The 19,057-nt window shown below is 41.2% G+C and overlaps 1 pseudogene; it reads right to left on the bottom strand.

Moving 5' to 3' along the window:
- Positions 1 to 1,730: 1,730 nt before the first annotated feature.
- LOC147423498 (calmodulin-2/4-like) lies at positions 1,731 to 2,087 on the bottom strand (annotated as a pseudogene).
- Positions 2,088 to 19,057: the final 16,970 nt, after the last annotated feature.

The following is a 19,057-nucleotide window of genomic DNA, read 5'->3' as shown; positions in this document are numbered from 1 at the left end:
GGGATAAGAATCTTCAAGCAACACTCTAGGAATATAGAGGACAACACATAAGATCACAACTGGAATGAAACCATTTAGAATGGTTCATGGGAGCAATTCCAAAGAGCGAGCAAGATTTTTTGAGAAAATTAAATATCGAGAAAAATTATCCAATCAAAGCTCAAGGAGCTTATGTAGCCCTACCAGCTCTAGGCTCTAATAGCATTTTCGACTTGAGTAAACATCAGAGTCTCTTAGACAACTCAGCCTAAGCAAACCCATATAGAAGCCATCTGAAATGAAGTTTGGGTGAGAAGGAAATGCAAAAACCAACATGTTAGCACAACCAAAGAAATTTCCATTGTAGAAATATCACTCAGTTCTACAAACATGGTCCACACTATGTAAACAGTAGTTGATCAAGTCTCCATATTCTAGATGACGCTTCTAGTGAGTCTACATGCTAGTGCATTATCGTTAGGAGTGCAAGCAACACTAGAAGACACGTGAAAGTTAGAGCAAAGAGAGGCAAAAGAAGGGAATCTCGGTACACCTTGGTTGGGATGAAACCTTCATCGTCTCTCAAAAGAATATCCCTTCCTTTTGTCACCTTGAGCAAGGAAATGAAAGAGCACATCCATGATTACACTTTTATCAATCCCCTAGATAGGTTTATGTCACTTGAGCACCCACCATAGTATTTCTCTATTTGGGTCAGAAAATTTATTGTCATATCAAGCCTTCAAATACAAGCTAATCATTTTAGTAGCAAAGTGTGGTTGCACAGGTTGTAGAGATTCCATTTTTTATGATCACTAGCCTCGAGAAGTTGGTTGAGAGGTTAAGGTTTCCCTTCTACAAAGGAGTATACAGTGCGTATCTAACATGTGCTGGAGGCCAACTTTTGCTTTTTGTTCTGGTCCTCCACCTTGACATAGCCGGACCACCATCCTTGCCCAAGTGTGACATCCTCCTTAATTGATGGTCAATTCTCATACATAACATCTCGAGCTTGATTTCCTTTAAAGATTCTCCACCACATGCTATTCTAACAGCCCACGTTCATAGGACATTTGCATGGATGGCATTCTTCATAAGCCCCAACATCGGATGTGATGGTGGTAGACATTGTGAGGAGCGATGTGAGTAGCCATGTTGATAGTTGCCACCTTAGCCATGGCCAAATGGCTAGTGATGCAAAGACTATTGTTGAACAGTAAGAGGTTGTCGATGGTAGGGGCATTCTAATGTGAATGGTTTCACATCAAGCGTGGATGTAGGGTGTCTCTCTTGCTCTTGATGTAGGCTCTATGTGTGTGTGCATGCATGCCAAGTTCTTACCTAGACTCTCATCCAATACGTCCACATTCTTGAGCCTTCTTTCTTTCCCCTAGAACAAGCTATACCACAAGCTTCAATATACCCCTCCTAGGTCTTCTTATGAAGCTAGAGACACTCTATTGATGGGCAAGATCTTCTTAACCTTGCCCCCCCCCCCCCCCCCCCCCCCCCCCCCCCCCTCTCTCTCTCTCTCTCTCTCTCTCTCTCTCTCTCTCTCTCTCTCTCTCTCTCTCTCTCTCTCTCTCTCTCGGAATAAAACCAGGTAGCAATGAATAAATTCCATATCTGACAATTAAACCACCACTGCTCTATATGATGGTAGATTATAACAACGAGAAGAATGGTGCTACTCCAAAGCAACATTGAGGTTTGCATTTAGCACGGTTTAAATTTTACACTTGTCAAAAGCACTACTTTGAGAGCATCATCCTCACAAATTCTTGTAATTTACATTTCCATCACCATCAACATCTACCTCTTGAATTGTTTCATCAGCCTCTTCATTTATATTTTTCAGCTTCTCTCCCAGATTTTTCATCACATGGTGAAGCTCAAAAAAACAAAACCCATTCAGGTGCTTATCAAAAACCTTGAATGCTTCTTTCAACTTCTCCTTAGTGTCAACATCCTTTATCATGGGAGCCATCAAATTCAAGAACTTAGGAAAATTGATAGTTCCATTGCCATTTGCATCCACTTCATTGATCATCTCCGATAGCTCTGCTTCTGTCGGGTTTTGTCAATTGATGCATCACTGTACCAAGCTCTCTAGTGGTGATATTGCCATTGCCATCTTTGTCAAAGAGACTAAAAGTGAGATCTGCTCTCTGTTCAATTGCTCAGCCCTTGTGCGAGAGAAGGCATGCACAAAGGAGGGAGCACAAGAAGACGATAGAAAGAATAAGGATCCATAAAAATAAGGATGATGAAGAATGGCGAGTTGTAAGGAGGAGGATTGCGTCTCCCTCCACGCTATGAAGGTGCCGGTCCTCTCTCTCTCTCTCTCTCTCTCTCTCTCTCTCTCTCTCTTTCTTTTGGATCACAAATGAAACAAGTAGATACATACTTTAGTTTCACATTGCAAATACTCAAAACAAACCAACCACTAGTCCACCCCTACACACAACACTTGGTCAGAAGCCTCCCAGAAAGAGAAGAGGAGAATTCATGAAGAATAGTTTTGGTCCCATGAGATCCTTTCATAGAGAACAATAAAACTCTACTAATCATAATTGAAACTACATGTCAATATGCTCCTTCCACATGAAAACTACCTTTGTGAGAGATTCCAAGGTGGTTGTAGCTAAGCATACGTCAACGATACTTCACAAAGCCAATGTCCTTGGAATAGATGTGGAAGCATTGCCCACAACACATCAGATTGTACTTTCGTACAAGCCTATGAACATTTCTACAAAGACGACAGGCGCGAGAGCTTACGCCGTACTTCTTGGAGTGGGAATTCCAGGTTGCATCGTCTCCTGTGAGCCGACCTGGAAGCCTAGCGAGGAGAGCCTCTCTCTCTCTCTCTCTCTCTCTCTCTCTCTCTCTCTCTCTCTCTCTCTCTTTGTGTGTGTGAAAGAGGTTCTAAACTCCCAAAAATAGTCCGCCGCACTACGGATTATTTTCAAGAGTTTTGAAATGCTTAAATTATAGCAAAATCCTATCCTTATGTTATGTGATGCTCCGTAGAGTGATGAATTTTTCACTTCATTGGAAAATGAGGCAAGCCCATTCAAGATCGACAAGCTGACAAAGTTCGCATTTGTGCCTGGGTCGCCAAGGAGGTTGAATTCCCAGCTTGCATCACCACAGATTGCGATGGAAGCAGAGTTATTGAAGACGAGACCGTTGACAGAGGAGGCATTGGTCTAAAACGAGCTCAAAAGGGAGGATGGAGGAGGATATTGTTAGGGTTAGGGCTGGCAGAGAGGAGTTGATGGTGGTCACCAGCAGCTGCTACAAAGAGCCAAAGGGGCAGCCCATTACCACGGCCACCTGATGAAGAGGAGGCTTCATTCATAATCAAAAGGAGACATTATATGATCAAGCAAGCTGCTGCCTTTAGAGGGCAAGTCAAAGTTGGTGGCACCGCCAAGAATGCTGTAAAATGTAGACGCGCCGCTAACCTATGCTAGCTGCATTGCCACTGCGCTAGAGAGCTGGGTGGTGGACAAGTAGTGATCTCCTTCTCTCTCTCTCTCTCTCTCTCTCTCTCTCTCACACACACACACACACACACACACACACACACACATACTCACTCTCTCTCACACACACACACACACACACAGAGTCCTCACCTCTAGCTGAAACTTTTAGAGGCTCTTCATAAGTCACTACATCTCCAAACTGCGGCCGAGCATCCGTAAGGTCTGCTACTGAGGACTGCGTCAGAGGTCTAAAAACTCCTGAAAACAATCCGCAGCGACGCGGATTGGTTTGAGGAGTTTTGAAATACTTTAATCATAGCAAAATGATTGCGCTACAGAGACACAGAGGAGTAGAAGCCCGCCCCTACTTGCTCATAGAGAGCAGAGATAGTAGCGGTCGCAGTGCTGTGTGTGCTCTGCATTGACAACAACGAGAGCTTTGCCATTGCGCATGAGAGAGAGAGAGAGAGAGAGAGAGAGAGAGAGAGAGAGAGATCCTCGCAAACTGGCTTACATATCGACCAGAGCACGGCCAGGACCAACATCCTTTGACAAAAATCTTCTCATGAAATTTGCATGATCAACCTGCACAACACCTCTCGGCAGTGTTCGGGAAAATCATTTTTCCAAACAGACAAAATTCCTTTCCTTGAATTTGCCAAATGGAAATTTCACAAAATTGGGTTTATTTTTGGGTTTTTACACTATTTCTTTCTACTTTGGGATGGAATTTTTCGGTTACCCTGTGCCCTCAATCGACATTTTTGAAATTGAAGACAGTACGATATTAAGCTAAGCCACATTTTCCCTTAACAAAACTCCTTTCCTTGAATTTGCCAAATGGAAATTTCACAAAATTGGGTTTATTTTTGGGTTTTTACACTATTTTTTTCTACTTTGGGATGGAATTTTTCCTTTTCCATGTGCCCTCAATCGACATTTTTGAAATTGAAAACAGTACGATATTAAGCTAAGCCACATTTTCCCTTAACACTGACCTTTCTCCAGCAGCATGTGACGAGCAATGAGTAGGGCACCCATATGCTGAATTAGGATCTAATTTATTATTTTTCCCAGACAAAGCCTTAGGCAGAAGGAAATTTGAAGCAAACAAATCTTGGTATTTTCAAAATAGCAAGATTGTCTTCTTCTCAAAACTGTGCAAGGAGTTCTAGAAATGATAGATCTCTCTCTCTCTCTCTCTCTCTCTCTCTCTATCACACACACACACACACACACACACACACACACACACACACACACAGCCATGGCACTGTTGAAGGCGTATGCAGGGAGTGCTGAGGGGGGATGTCACCCACAGGGAGGTCGTCTGACTTGGCATAACTCCGACCTCATGCACACCGCACATTGTCTCGCTGCTGTCGTCCTTTGCGTTGTTCATGTTTCTTGCAGCCTTCACACACACACACACACACTCTCTCTCTCTCTCTCTGTTTCTTTCTCTCTCTCTCTCTCTCTCTCTCTCTCTCTCACACACACACACACACACACACACACACACACACACACACACACACACACACACACACACACACACACACACACACACACACGTACACCGACAGTTTAGCCTGTGCAATGCGGGCTAGCTCAAATGGTCTCTCTCTCTCTCTCTCTCTCTCTCTCTCTCTCTCTCTCTCTCTCTCTCTATGGATTGCAATGCTGTTGCGCTTTGCCTCTACCAATGTCCGCCACGCGGACACTACTCTACACTGCTGCTCAACCACCATTGCAAGCGACGGGGGCACAATCATCGGCCTTTCAAACTGCCACATCAGTGGCTATTTGATAAGGTTAGAATATTAAACGCTAACCTTATTGTTTTCCCACCTTCAAAAAATTTAAATTCAGTAAGACTTGCCATTAGGCATGTGACGAGCAATCATTCTCTCACCCATCTCTATATGGAGAAAGGCCTCAACACCGCTTACATGATACCCATCGATAACGAAAATTGAGAGAGAGAGAGAGAGAGAGAGAGAGAGAGAGAGAGAGAGAGAGAGAGAATGGATCTTTCTAGATTTGACATACTTTAATTTATTACAAAATCTTTACGGATTCATTCATTGTCTTTTCTATCAACAACCCACAGAGAAACAAAAGAGACCCCTTCACATTCGGACTTGGATCTGCTTATCTCAAGAACCCTACGCTAACCAGCTCACCCTGTTGGTTTCATTGTTTACATAACACCCTTTCAATATAAGAAGAAAAAACTCCCGTAACCCCTCACAACCTCGCTTCCAATTGCATGCAAGTGTCTTTGTGACTTGTAGATATCGACGAACGCATCGTCCTTACGCCAATGATAGTTATGTGCCTACACTTGGGCTAGCAAGATTTACATGCTCCATTTAGAGTGACCTATTGTCAACTCATATGGGAGAGTAAAGTCATCCAATTAAAACAATGCACCTGTCAAGCATATGTAAGGGATGAAATGTGTTATAATGATGGGTCCACACCCTTCACATGGACTTAACATGGAAAAAGGGGAGGATATCGTGTCTAAAACTAGTGTTCAATTCCTTGGAGTGTTCAATCTTTGTGGCGAGTCTCGCTCGGTTTTACCATTTTCTCGGTAAAGTCTGCTCGATGTATAGTAAGACTTGTTTATGGAGCTGAGGCAATTGTACCTATGGAATTTGTTGTTCCAAGTCTCATATTAGCAATAGAGCATGATATGGATTATAACTTAACCTTATAACTTAACCTTGAAGAAGAGATTGGATAAGTAACTAAATCTAGATGAAATCAGGTAGAGAGAAATGCTAGTATAAGAAGTAGTACACCCACAAAAGGAAACACTAGCATGATTGTAAACTAAAAGTAAGGGAACGTAGAAAAGGAGATTTGGTTTAAAAATTTTATTCATAGCTAGGCCTAAAGACACCCAATCTGAAAATCGCATGGTCAGGACCTTATAAAATGGACTGGGTTTATCTAATGGCACAATAAGAGTAAATTATTTTTTTGGACTCATATTGCCTGAGTTCTATAATGGATCAAAAATAAAATTGTACTATTCCACTCTAATAGAGCACCCAACACCAACACCTAAATGATAGGATTAGTGTAGTTAAAAATGATGGGTTAGTGTACCGTTCATGATTATAGAACGCTAATCCTAATTAATATAGAAAATTCTTAAGAACACAAGATGATAGAAATCGGTCAATGTCTCATTGCAACATGAAGTTACATATTTGTGAGCATAGAAATTGACATTATCAACAATGAGGTATGGGAAACCATTCAAATCATCCCAAGAAGAGAGTATCAAGTGGAAAAACTTGTGTATACTTTTTGGGGCTCTTTTGGACCTATCTATTTTTTGCATATGCAAGTGGAAAGGTGCTAGAAAAGTCCATGGGTCATGTACACATATGTGGGCATCATTTTGGATATGTAGTCATGCATGTGGACTTAGGGAGAGTCTCCATACTAGCTGGAAAATAACCTGAGATTACCCCAACAATTGCCCTCCTAAGCCTAGATTATTCCAAGGATCAAATCATAGTGCCCAGGTCTCTTGTTGGATACATCTACAAGGTTCTCATGCTACATCATGAATAGTTCTTGCTGGATTTAACACTCATGGTTATCTATTGGATACATCATGGTAATTAACAGTGGAATCAACGGCCATGTTTCAATCGGATACAACATGTAGGTTCTCATGAGATCCTAATGTTTATACAAAGCCAAAAGGAATTTTGTGTGTGTGTGTGTGTATGTCGAGGGAAGTTTTGCCTCTACTCAAAAGCACGATGTGTGTAAAGAGGGATGTCGCCTGTTCTCAATGTCGATGATTCCCTAAGTGTCATAGCTCTTATCTTCATAGTCGTTTTTATGGTTGATCTTCATGCCATCTTAATATATGTCTTCATGGTCGCCTTCGTTGTTTATTTCTTCATCTCCATGTTGATAGTCTTCACGATCTTTAATCTTCATGCTCTTGTTCATTTGAATGATGATCCCTCCCGTGTACTTGAATTTCCTCTTGTGGTGTTTAGTCTTCGTGGATTCCTTTGTCTTCATGAAATGTCTAATATCAGCTCCAAGCTTAGCCTTTGTGTAAGTGCTCATGAAATGTGAGTGAGAGGTATGTCTTGCCCTCAAAAGTCTAGTGTTTAAACCTCTATATACTGCAACATACTCGGTCTATTCTTCAATCCATTAATTAATTACATCCCCAGATTTCTCACCCACGCTTTCTAAAAAAAAAATTCTTTACGTTCAACTGTTCTCATGCAGTCCCTCCCCTTGGTGACGCAATTGCCCCTCCACCTTCTCCCCTTCTTGTGTCTGTCTCCCTCCCTCGCTCTGGTCTCCCAAAACGTCTGCACTCATAGTTTTCGCTTTTTTTACCGGTTGCACAGTTGCTAGTTGGCCAAGGAACAAAGGAACTGCACTCATTTGAATGCTGTACCCTAGGACAAACCTACCTGCTAGAGAGAGAGAGAGAGAGAGAGAGAGAGAGAGAGAGAGAGAGAGAGAGAGAGAGAGCTCAGCACCTTCACCTGGAGTCTCTTGGCCTGCAACGTCTGCCTTGCCACGCAGCAAGGATGCAGTGATTCTGTATATGATCGCACCGCCTTCAATCGCCTCAACTTTTCCTTGAAACCAACTCTACTTCATGGCCAACCGTTCCGCACGTTGTGTGCCCTATCCTGCGTCCATCCTATTAACCTTGCTCTACCTGCACTCCATTCATAGCGGGTCATCCTCACCTGATCACCATCACCTCTGCATGGAGGCTATACATTGAAGCTTCCTCCCGACGGACTGATATGCACACACAAAGTTTGTAGCACCATTTTGCTCACAAGCTACTCCTCGTTCTCTGCAATCTTCAAATGGAAACAAGGACTCTGTAAACGAAGATCACAGGCAGAGTCCAGACTCCTTGCGTCTCCTTGTCATGCACTCACAACACAAAGAGAGAGAGAGAGAGATGCCTTGTGTTTGTCTTGATGAGAGAGAGAAAAGGCAAAATAAGAAGAGAGAGAGATCCTTGTTGCGAGACAAAGGAGAGCTCTCCTTCGTGCTATCTCCGCCACACGTTTGCCTCCCTACCCACGCGACACTTGCCCCTCTTTTCCCTTGCTTCACTTGTCCACACGACACTTGCCCCTCTTTACTCTCTTTTCACTTGCCCTCTTTACCGTCTTTTTCTTTCATTTTCATTAATCCAAGAGCATCTTCTATGATTATCACTAAAAGAAATGAAAAAATGATCGTAGGGACATACCTATAGTACAATGAGCTTATATTTTTAATCTTTATTAGGAAGATAGTGTGCATACATATCAATTGACAGGTGGAAAGTATACAAATCTTTAACTCTCCTTGAAGCTAGATGAATTATCCCAAAAGAAACCTTCAAACTTGTGAGGACATCCTCTATGGACAAAGCATTTTGGGCTCTCATTCACCTCATGGAGGGTTTCAAAGGATAGGTGGAAAGTATACAAATCTTTAACGCTGCTTGAAGCTAGATGAATTCCAAAAGAAACCTTCAAATTTGTGAGAACATCTTCTATGGCCAAAGCATTTTGGGCTCTCATTGACCTCATGGAGGGTTTCAAAGGTTTAAAAATCCTTATCTCTTTATTCGCTTTATCTCTTATGGTTGATTTGTGTCTTTGCATGGTAGAACGTGTTGCTATGTAACATGTTTTTCCTTCTAAAACAAAGAGAGAAAAGTTGATGGTGAGGAATAGGGTGGGTGAATAGGCCAAGCCCACAGAGGGAGAAACAATGGAAAATATTGTAAGAGGCTGGACTAGATAGGCGGCATGCACTGTGATGGTTGCACTTGTTGATGCTCAATGCAACCCTAGTAGATCTTGCTTTGTTGTGCTATTGCATGCGGTTGTCCTCGATGGTGCTCCTACGGCAGCGTTGGCTAGGTTTAGCCATTGAAACAATAGCAAGTACTCCTACAGTTTTCCACCAAGGTTAGAAGCATGGCATTTTATGTGGTTGCTATATATTGGCAGTGCTTCCTTTTTCTACTGTTGCACAACCTTTTGCGTTTGAGTAGCGTAGCCCTTGGCCTCAATGATATTGGCTCCTTTTGTGGCACTTTGTGGATTAAGGCTAATGATGCTAGCCAAAAAAGCTAGAAAAAAGGGTGTTTTCGTTATAGGTCTGGTGAAAACTTTGGTAAGCTTTCGATGATGCGAAGGCCTAGACTGAGCAGAGTCAATGGTGAGGAGGACAAGTAAGTGTACTACTCATGATTGGACAATGCTAATCCTAATTAGTATGGAAAATTCTTAAGAGCACAAGATGATAGAAATTTGTCAATGTCTCATTGCAGCATGAAGGTACATATTTTGTGAGCATAGAAGTGAGCTCAATATATATTCAATATATATGAGAAAAAGTGGTAGCTTGAGTTACATAATCAATGAGGTGTGGGAAATCATTCGAATTAGTCCAAGAGGAAAGTATCGAGTGGAAAAACTCATGCACACCTTTTTGGGGCTGTTTTTTACCTATCTATTGTCTTCATATGCAAGTGGAAAGGTGCTAGAAAATACCATGGGTCATGTACACATATGTGGGTATCATTTTGGATATGTAAACATGCATGTGGACTTAGGGAGAGTCTCCATACTAGGGGGCATAAGATAGGATTACCCCAACATTGAACTTACTGCAACATCTAACTCTCAGAATCCTCCACTCGATTTACTTTTAGTCATATCTCAAGGGGTCAAAGTTAACAAGGACATTCAATCAGAGAATGGTAGAAAGGTTTCCAGAGTCCAATCTCAAATACCAGATAGATATGAAGTCAATAATGGTCATTAGAAATGTATTAATTTGCGTATCTTTTTGGGCATCCCACCAATAACCATTATCAGGAAGAGCCAATTCATGATTTCCATGTCAAGAAAAACTATTTTTTTTTGAGGCACGCAAAGAGTGGATCATTCATGGCTTGAACTAGAATCACTATGAGGAGAGTGTGATCGTGAAACCATCCCTTCACCTCAATTGATAACCACCCTCAATTTCTATTGGGTAGAAGGTTAAAACTATGGTTAAATCCTCCAATATCCTCAAGAGTCATCAATAAACATAATTGGAGACAAACAAGATTTCACCTATTTTGAAGTAATATTGTGAATCCAATGCCAAGTCTTGTGCCCCCATTGGTCCTACCATTGCTCTGGCCTACCATGTCATAGATCATAAAATAGTGAGCATGACGTTGGCACGGAGAAGAAGCCTTGCTTCAAGTTATGGCCTTCAAAGTAGCTTGCTTCGCAAATTTTGATTTTTTAATAATTAAAGGTTAAAAATAGAACAAAAGAAGTAAAAAATACAAAAAAAGTTAAAAATTTAAATGTTCCAAGCTTGGTGTCTCTCTCACAATGTAGAAGTAAGTTAGGCACTCCAATTTGATAAATCTTTGAGAGAACCTTTCTCTTTGCCTTCTATGGTCAAAATGCCCAATTGGTGCCCTTCTCATCCATGCTTTTTATGGGTTGTGCTGTGAATGCGGATCGTAGCCATGGATTCCAATAAACCATGAAAGGCCCTTGGCTTGGTGCATACCTACCTCACACCATAGTCATTTTGGTAGTATGTGGGATAATCATTCATAATACTAAAGCTTGTTTTTTGTTTTGGGCTAACCTAAAGATGAGCTTCAAAGGTTTTGGAAACCTCTTCACGACTTGCTGCAACATAAACTCATTTACAAAGTAAGAAAAACCATGTCAATGATGCAATTGAAAACCTTATGACCATTCCTCAGTCAATTTTCTTTGTCTGGTGCCATATGTGGAGAATCCTGGCTTCCCTTGCATGGTGTTGTTTAAAACTTAAGCCAAGCTCAACTGTTTTTTTATTGACTGATTGAGCACAAAGTCATGGAAGTCTGCGATATTACCAACCATACACGCCATAGCCCTGCTCTCCTTGTCAAACTTATGCAAGTTTTCTCAAAGTAAATGCAATTTCCATCAGCATCACGAAGCTTGTTCAATGTAGGATGGAAACTTTACTTGCTTCAACTTCGAAGATTTCTACCAAATTGAATAAAATACTTAATGAAAAACTCTAGGTTGTTTAACATACTTATTGGTTCAGTAAAGCCTTCTCTAGTTCTTGCCAAAACCTTCTTGTGAAGGGCCTTGTTGTGATCTCCTTGAAGAGATCTTCTTGTGAAGGGCTCTTCTTACTAGAAAAGTGGCATATCCTTGCCTTATTGAAAAGTTTCTTGCTTTGCCTTATCAACTCCATGGTCGTTACTGCCATCAAATGGGATAAGGCAAGAAACGTGCTTTTCTCAATGACAAATTTCTAGCTTTGTTTCCAAAATTTTCTTGTCAAACAAGTACGTTCAGATTATAACCATCTTGCTGACATTTTATGTAAATTTATTGGTTGTCGAAAGAGGTTGGTTGGCCTTGTAGCGATCCGATTGTGATGGTTTCTCCACGACGTTGCAACTATATCACATGGCTTTGTCATGGCTGCTTGCAGGCCAGGGGGAATAGGAAACATCCTAAGGAAAATTCAAGGCCACTAAATGTTTAAGGTAATGGTCCTTTGAACATGAAGGGCCTCTATTGGTAGGAAATAGATGTAGCTAAATAGATAATTGAGTAGATTACTTAATGGAGAGAGAGAGGTTTACATACACGAGGTTATAGAGTAGAGAGAGAGAGAGAGAGAGAGAGAGAGAGAGAGAGAGAGAGAGAGAGAGAGAGAACACATGATATACGTGGTTCACCTAATGTGGGCTACGTCCACGGGAAAGCAGCCACTCAATGGCTTTAGTACTTCAAAACAAGAAGTAATTTACAAAGGGATTATACCCATAATAGAGCTCCCGCCTTGCTTCACTCTCACCACCTCACACCCACCTTGTTGCATCAACTTCACACTCTGAAATGTGTGTAGAAATGGCCTCCTTTTATAGGCCAAAAGGGTTGCCCTCTCTTATGAGAGGCAGCCATGTGTAGCCGTCCTTGTGTGAATAAGTCCAAATCGGACCCTCCAATCTGCCCATGTGTGGCCGCCCTTGTGTAGACAACTCCGCTTTTGAATTTGGCCACCGGCCACCGGCCATTGACTTCCGACCACCGGCCACGGCCATTGACTACCGGCCACCGGCCAACTGATAGGTCGTTTTCCGACCACTTTCCGGCCGCCATCCGGCCATAATATTCTGACGAAAAGGAATATTCTGGCGAGGAAAAAAAAAGACCCCTAAAGTTGCCCCTGATTTCTAACCGTGAAAATTTTGGTTTCCGGTGAGTGATTTTTATTTCCGGTGAGTGTTTTTCCTTTACGCACGATGGCTTCTCCTCATAATGGGGCCTTACAAATGTGCGCTTTTACCATAGAAAATTACAAGGGGTAATCAGATTCCATACTTAACATCTACAACCAGCGATGGTGGCGTTAACAATGTGAGAAAGAGTGACAGAGACTTAGCAAAGCCTTATGCTTCTCGACACATTGCAAAAATAAAAAGGATCCTCATGCCATTGCAAATCTACCAAGATAACGATTGTTTTGATACAAGTTGCAATCGATCCTCCTTGCTTGTAAGTGTACTTTCCATGGATCTCAATTGTGCAAGTAGCTGCTCCCATCTCCTCTTGAATTCGAGCTTCTTTGGCCATTGCATGCCTTGCATGGCAATTTTTATGATGCACTTAGGGTTGCCTTGCCCTCCACGACACCTTTATCTCTTGCCAAGGTCTCTCCTCCACCTACTACTACATCCGAGAGAGAGAGAGAGAGAGAGAGAGAGAGAGAGTTCCTTCACGCTTTCTCCCAACCTCTCTTCCCCCTTGACATCTGATACTTTTATAAGGACAATGGTATCTAATGCATGCTCTTCTCCGAGCATCTCTCTATATAGCCCTTGGCCTAGAGCTCACATGCTTAGCCTAGGGCTATGCCCACTCATCTAACTATTCTCTTTACATTTTAAGTACCTAATTCATTATCTCTAGATTAACTGTAGAGGCTTTTAGATTCTATCCCCATTGTAAGAGTAAGGGAATAATTGTTGGACCAAATGTTGAGCAAAGTTACATTGAAAACAAATCACTAGAGCATAAATCAAGCAAACACAAATAGTAAAGGAATGATACAACATGTAATCTTGCCTATTGTAAGTACTTAAGCCACTACCAAGATCAGTTTTGTTGTAAGAGCAATCATGGATCTCAATGTCAAGAAAGATTACATTAAAGGCAAGCCACCATTAGTAGCAATGTCACTTCTATCTTTGTAAAAAACAAGGCGCTATGCCAAGAATCAGAACACGAAGAGAAATATGTAATTTGATGTAATGGAAATGGCCTATTAACTTTGAGAGTAGCGGAAATTAGAGATAGAACTTTTGTGAAATTACTTGTGAGCATAGAGGGTGGACTTAATTGATGGTAGCAACATAAATATAGCATAATTAGTTAACTTGGCATGAACAATACTTTTGCAAGAGAGAGAGTTTAGAGAACATGACAACAATTGAGCACCGGATTTATGTGGAGCCGGGGTCCCCCCTCCAATAGGCATTTGTATTATAGTTTCTTCCATCAAGAGAGACTTGGTACAATACAATCTTTGTGTTCCTTGTGACCTTGGTAATGCAATGAATATGGAAAGCTTCATGCATCACAAGCATAACATAAACTTTGTAGAAAGAATTAACTATCCAAGCCTCAATCCCAAGGCCTCAAACACCTTCAAAGGTGGAGAGAGCTAGCGGGGAATGAGGGTAGGGAAGAGGAAGAAGAAAAATTTCATAGGAGAAAGAACTAGTGCCTCACTTATCATCACTCTTCTTGCTAGCATACATAATAGCATAGTAATGAAGATGGCAAGCTTAAGAATCATAGCATGGCTCTTGGTTGGATTTGAATTCCATAGCCAAGAGTGTTGGTGTAGGCTCTCAACTTCTCTACTTGCTTGGACAAGGAGATGGAGATCTTGCACTTTTCACTTCACACAATGAGTGTATGTGTGTGTGTGGGAGAGTATAGCCCCCAAGCTTGCCGCTAGCTTCCTTGGTTGACCCCCTCTTCTAGCACAAGCCTGAAGCTCATTGGACCCCTGCAAGTCTCGCCAATCACAAGCAAGATGCATATCAAGCAAGCATGCTAGTCTTGGGACAAGTGTCCCACTTTCCCCTTTGAAGGAGAGGACTTGATAAATGATTTTTTTTTTTATTAAATCTACTAATTTATCATTGGACCCCTTGGATGACCAACCAATAGGCGTTAGGTACACCATGAGAGCAACATGAGGAGGAGATTGACAAGTGTCCTTTTTTCTTTCTTTGTGCCAAGCTTGCCTTGTGTGAGGGTGTGTGTGTTCTCTCTCTAGCCTCCTCTTGTATAGCTCGTCCCCTCCTTGTAGGGATAATGATTGACTTTTGCACACCTTACCTCAAGAACCTTAGTCAACAAGCATGACAAAGCACCTCAAGCTTGGGTGGTGTTCCCACAAGCACCTCAAGCTCCCTAGTGGTCAAACACGAAAAGCACCTCAAGAGTCTTAGTCATCAAGCACGACAAGCACCTTAAGCACGTTAAGCTTGGACTGGGTTCCCACCTCAAACTCAACCCTAGATTACCTAAGGTCAAAGGAATTTTTAACACTAACCTTTGGAAGTCTTTAGAATCTAACCCTAAGGTCTTTAAGCTCCATTATCTAACTTGATCTTTGACATATCCTCTCTCATTTGGGCCCCTTTACCATTGGCCCCGTGTCGAGATAGACCTGAAAGCAAATGTCTATATTCTAACCCTTGTTCCCGTTTATTCTCCCACATTAAATGATCAGTTTAATATGGAAAATTATTTGGGTTGGTTAGATATTAGATTTTATGACATTACCTCTTTCTTGAAATCATAGTCATCCTCGACTGTGAGGTAGAAGAGATAAAGCCTTAGTCATTAGTCAATGTTGTTTAGCGGATAGAGGATCCCTTTTTACCCTATGACATATTTCTAAGATTGGTGACTAATTCATTTGGTGCTTGGGAGACATAGCTACAACAAACATGTATACTCTTTAGTCCATTTCATTCTCCCAAGTAGAGTGACAAATTCTAATTGGTGTTTGAGAGACATCATCATTACAAACATGATTCTTAGCATGCATACTATTTTAAATTTGTGCACAATAAAAAGAGAACTAATCTTATAAGACAAAAACATTGATCATTTGAAAAAATTTGTACATTTGCTTACTCTAGGGTAGCATTGTAAGCATTGACAAGGTTCATACTATCCTTAAGCTGTATTCCTTGCATCCATCTTAATAAGATACCATCGAATAATCTTACCATGTCAGACCTTGTCTTCATGCCGAAGGATAGCTTTGGGTTGTAGAACCTCTTCTCGGTCTTCAATTTTGGGAGGGTCTTCAATAATTGGTTCACTTGGTGGCTCTCCTTTCTAGGGATTAAGTAGGCTCACATGAAAAGCATTGTGTATGAGCCAATTGTTGGGTAACTTGAGTTGATAAGCCATCTCATGGATGGGATTCAAGATTTAAAAAGGACCACAATATCTTTTTGCTAGTTTAGCATAATATTTTTGATGGCCCATAGGATTTTTGCCCGTCGTTTGCCTCAATCGAGCTTAGGAAACTTAAGTAAGATCCAATCATTTTCTTTGAGCGTTAAGGCCCTTCTATGCTTGTCATCACCAATAACTTTTTGCCTTTTTTGAGAGATAGATAAGCATCCTTAATCTTTTGAAAAGATTCTTGTAGGTCACGGCTATACTCATCAGCAACGAAGATCTTCCCATGTACTTCAAGTGGCAAGGGACTTTTAGGTCTTCCCTCAATTATTTCAAAAGGTGCTTTTCCCGTAGAAGTATGTACAAAATTATTGTACGCATACTCTACAAGAGGTAAGTACTTTTCCCTTTGTGAGCATTGATCTACTTCGGTAACATAAGTCTTTAGTAGATCAAGTATCGTAAGATTGACTATCTCACTTTGGCCATCCGTTTGTGGATGATAGGCCAAAGAGAAATTCAATCTTGTTCCTACATTTTCAAAGGGACCTTTCCAAAAATTAATGGTCATTCTAGAATCTCTATCTGGCATGATGGATGTTGGTAATCCATGGTGTTTGAAAATCTGATATATGAAGAGAGTTGCCATTTGGTGTGCCATAATAGTCTTTTTTATAGGAATGAAGTGTGCTTGCTTGCTAAACCTATCGACTATTGTCCATATTCCTGTATTCCCATGGATAGACTTGGGTAACCCAAAGATGAAATCCATGGATATACTGTCCCATGGTGAACTTGGGATAGGCAATGCATCGAGTAATCTAGGTTGCTTCCCTCTATCATACTTGGTCTTTTGGCATACTACACATTTTGAAACATACTCTTGTATGTCCACTTTCATGGTAGGCCAATATAAATACGTCTCTACTCCTCGGAGAGTAGGTTGAATGCCTATATGCCCCACATAGGGAGGAGCATGGGATTCATATATGACTTTCTCACAAAGGGAATGGGTAACACATAGCCTATTTCCATGGAGAAGATAACCATCGTGCAAGGTGAATGGTTCCTCTTTCTTCCCCAAAGCAAGGGATGACATTATGTCTCTATAGTCAGGGTTAGTAGCATACTCATTTATCATAGAAGATAGATAATTGTGAGTAGTTATAGACACTACATTAACTTTTGGTTGTCGTGAAAGTGCATCAGCCACTTGATTGTGCTTACCCGCAATGTGAGAAATATGAAAATTAAATTGCAAAAGAAAATTTTCCCACCTCATTTGTTTGTCAGAAAGCTTGGTTTGCGTCATGAAGTACTTGAGAAGAACAGCTAAAATCTCTTTCTCATAAATGCCCAAGACTCGTTCATCCGTATTGAGTCTTCGGCTCTCATATGCTATGGCATGCCCTTCTTGAAGCAAAACCGATCCAAGGCAATCACCACAAGCATCACATTGGACCTCAAATGGCTTTGAGAGATTCGAAAGCATGAGGACCGGTTGGGAGGTAAGCTTCTCTTTGAGCTTGTCAAAATAAATTTTCTCCTTAGCAGTCCATGAATACTTACCGTTCTTGTTTGTTAATTCATGTCATGGTCTTGCTATTTGAGAAAATTTTGCTATGAAGCACCTATAGTATGCACACATACCAATAAAGCTTCTTAGCTCATGTAGATTCCTTGGATTAGGCCACACTTTTATTACCTCTAGCTTTGATGGATCCATACAGATACCATCTTGAGAGATAATATGACCTGAGTATTGAATCTCTTGAAGGAAAAAATTTCTTTTCTTCTGGTTGAGAAAAAGCCTATTCTCCCTTAATGCTTGAAAAATCACTTAGAGATGTTGCTTGTGTTCCTCAAAGAACTTGGAGTACATGACGATATCATGTTGCTTGTGTTCCTCAAAGGACTTGGAGTACATGAAGATATCATCAAAATACACTCCAGTGACTTTGCGATAGGGTCTAAATATTTTCTCCATTAGACGATTGAATGTGGTTGGTGCATTGGTCAAGCCAAAAGGCATGACTAGATATTCATAAAGGCCAAATTTTATATGAAACACGGTCTTTAGAATATCTTCATCCACTATCCTTATTTGATGATAGCCACTTTTAAGGTCAATCCTGTTGAAGTAGGTAGAGCCTTGTAGCTTATCAAATAGATCTTCTACCCGAGGCACGAGAAATCTGTTTTTGATAGTGATATGGTTTTGTGCTTGACAATCCACACACATACTGTATGTATCATCTTTCTTTTGCACTAAACAACCTGGAGAACGAAAGGGAGAGGAGCTAGGACTCACCATCCCTTTGTCAACCAATTCTTGTACTTGCCTCATGATCTCCTCTTGTTGATCTTGGGAAACTTGATAAGGAGGATTGTTAGGCGGTGAGGTTCCTGGTAGGAGCTCAATTTGGTGGTCATCATCCCCTTGTTTTGGAGGTAAATCCATAGGGATATCATAAATGAACACATCTTGGAATCCTTTTAGAAAATTAGACAAATCTAACTCTTCTTGATTCCTACCATTAACACGGTGCTCGCTTTCCCTTGAAAGCAGTGTCAGCTATTACAACATCTCCCATCTCGAAAGCTTGAATGCCCAACTTGGTGGCCAACTCCGTTGATATGAAGTTGTGAGTAGAGCGAGGGTCAAACAAGATGAAGTCATTATGCTCCCTTACCTTTCCCCAAGCATAGGAGAGAGGTGCACCTTTGCAATGACCATTCTCTTTTCGAGCTTCGGTGGTGGAAGCTCTAGAAGTCTCATTGGGAGCATTCCTCTTGGGGCAAGAGTGATAGCCATGTCCTTACTCTCCACACTTAAAATATTTATGGTACTTGCAAATAGCTTCAAGCTCTTCAGGAGAGAGTTTGTTTTTACCTTTGTAAACTCCCTTCTCCTTGGATCCATTGTTGTTGTTGTTGTTGGAATTGCCTTCGGAAGAATTTTGGGCATTAGTTTTCCCCTTTGAATTTTTTTAATCTTTGTTTTCCATGGGCTTCACATTTTGTCTAGCCCCTTGTTGGAAATTGATG

This window comes from Adiantum capillus-veneris, chromosome 26 (assembly GCF_014529385.1).
Source record: "Adiantum capillus-veneris isolate H3 chromosome 26, ASM1452938v2, whole genome shotgun sequence".
NCBI lineage: Eukaryota > Viridiplantae > Streptophyta > Polypodiopsida > Polypodiales > Pteridaceae > Adiantum > Adiantum capillus-veneris.
This window is presented reverse-complemented; position numbering and strand designations above follow the sequence as displayed.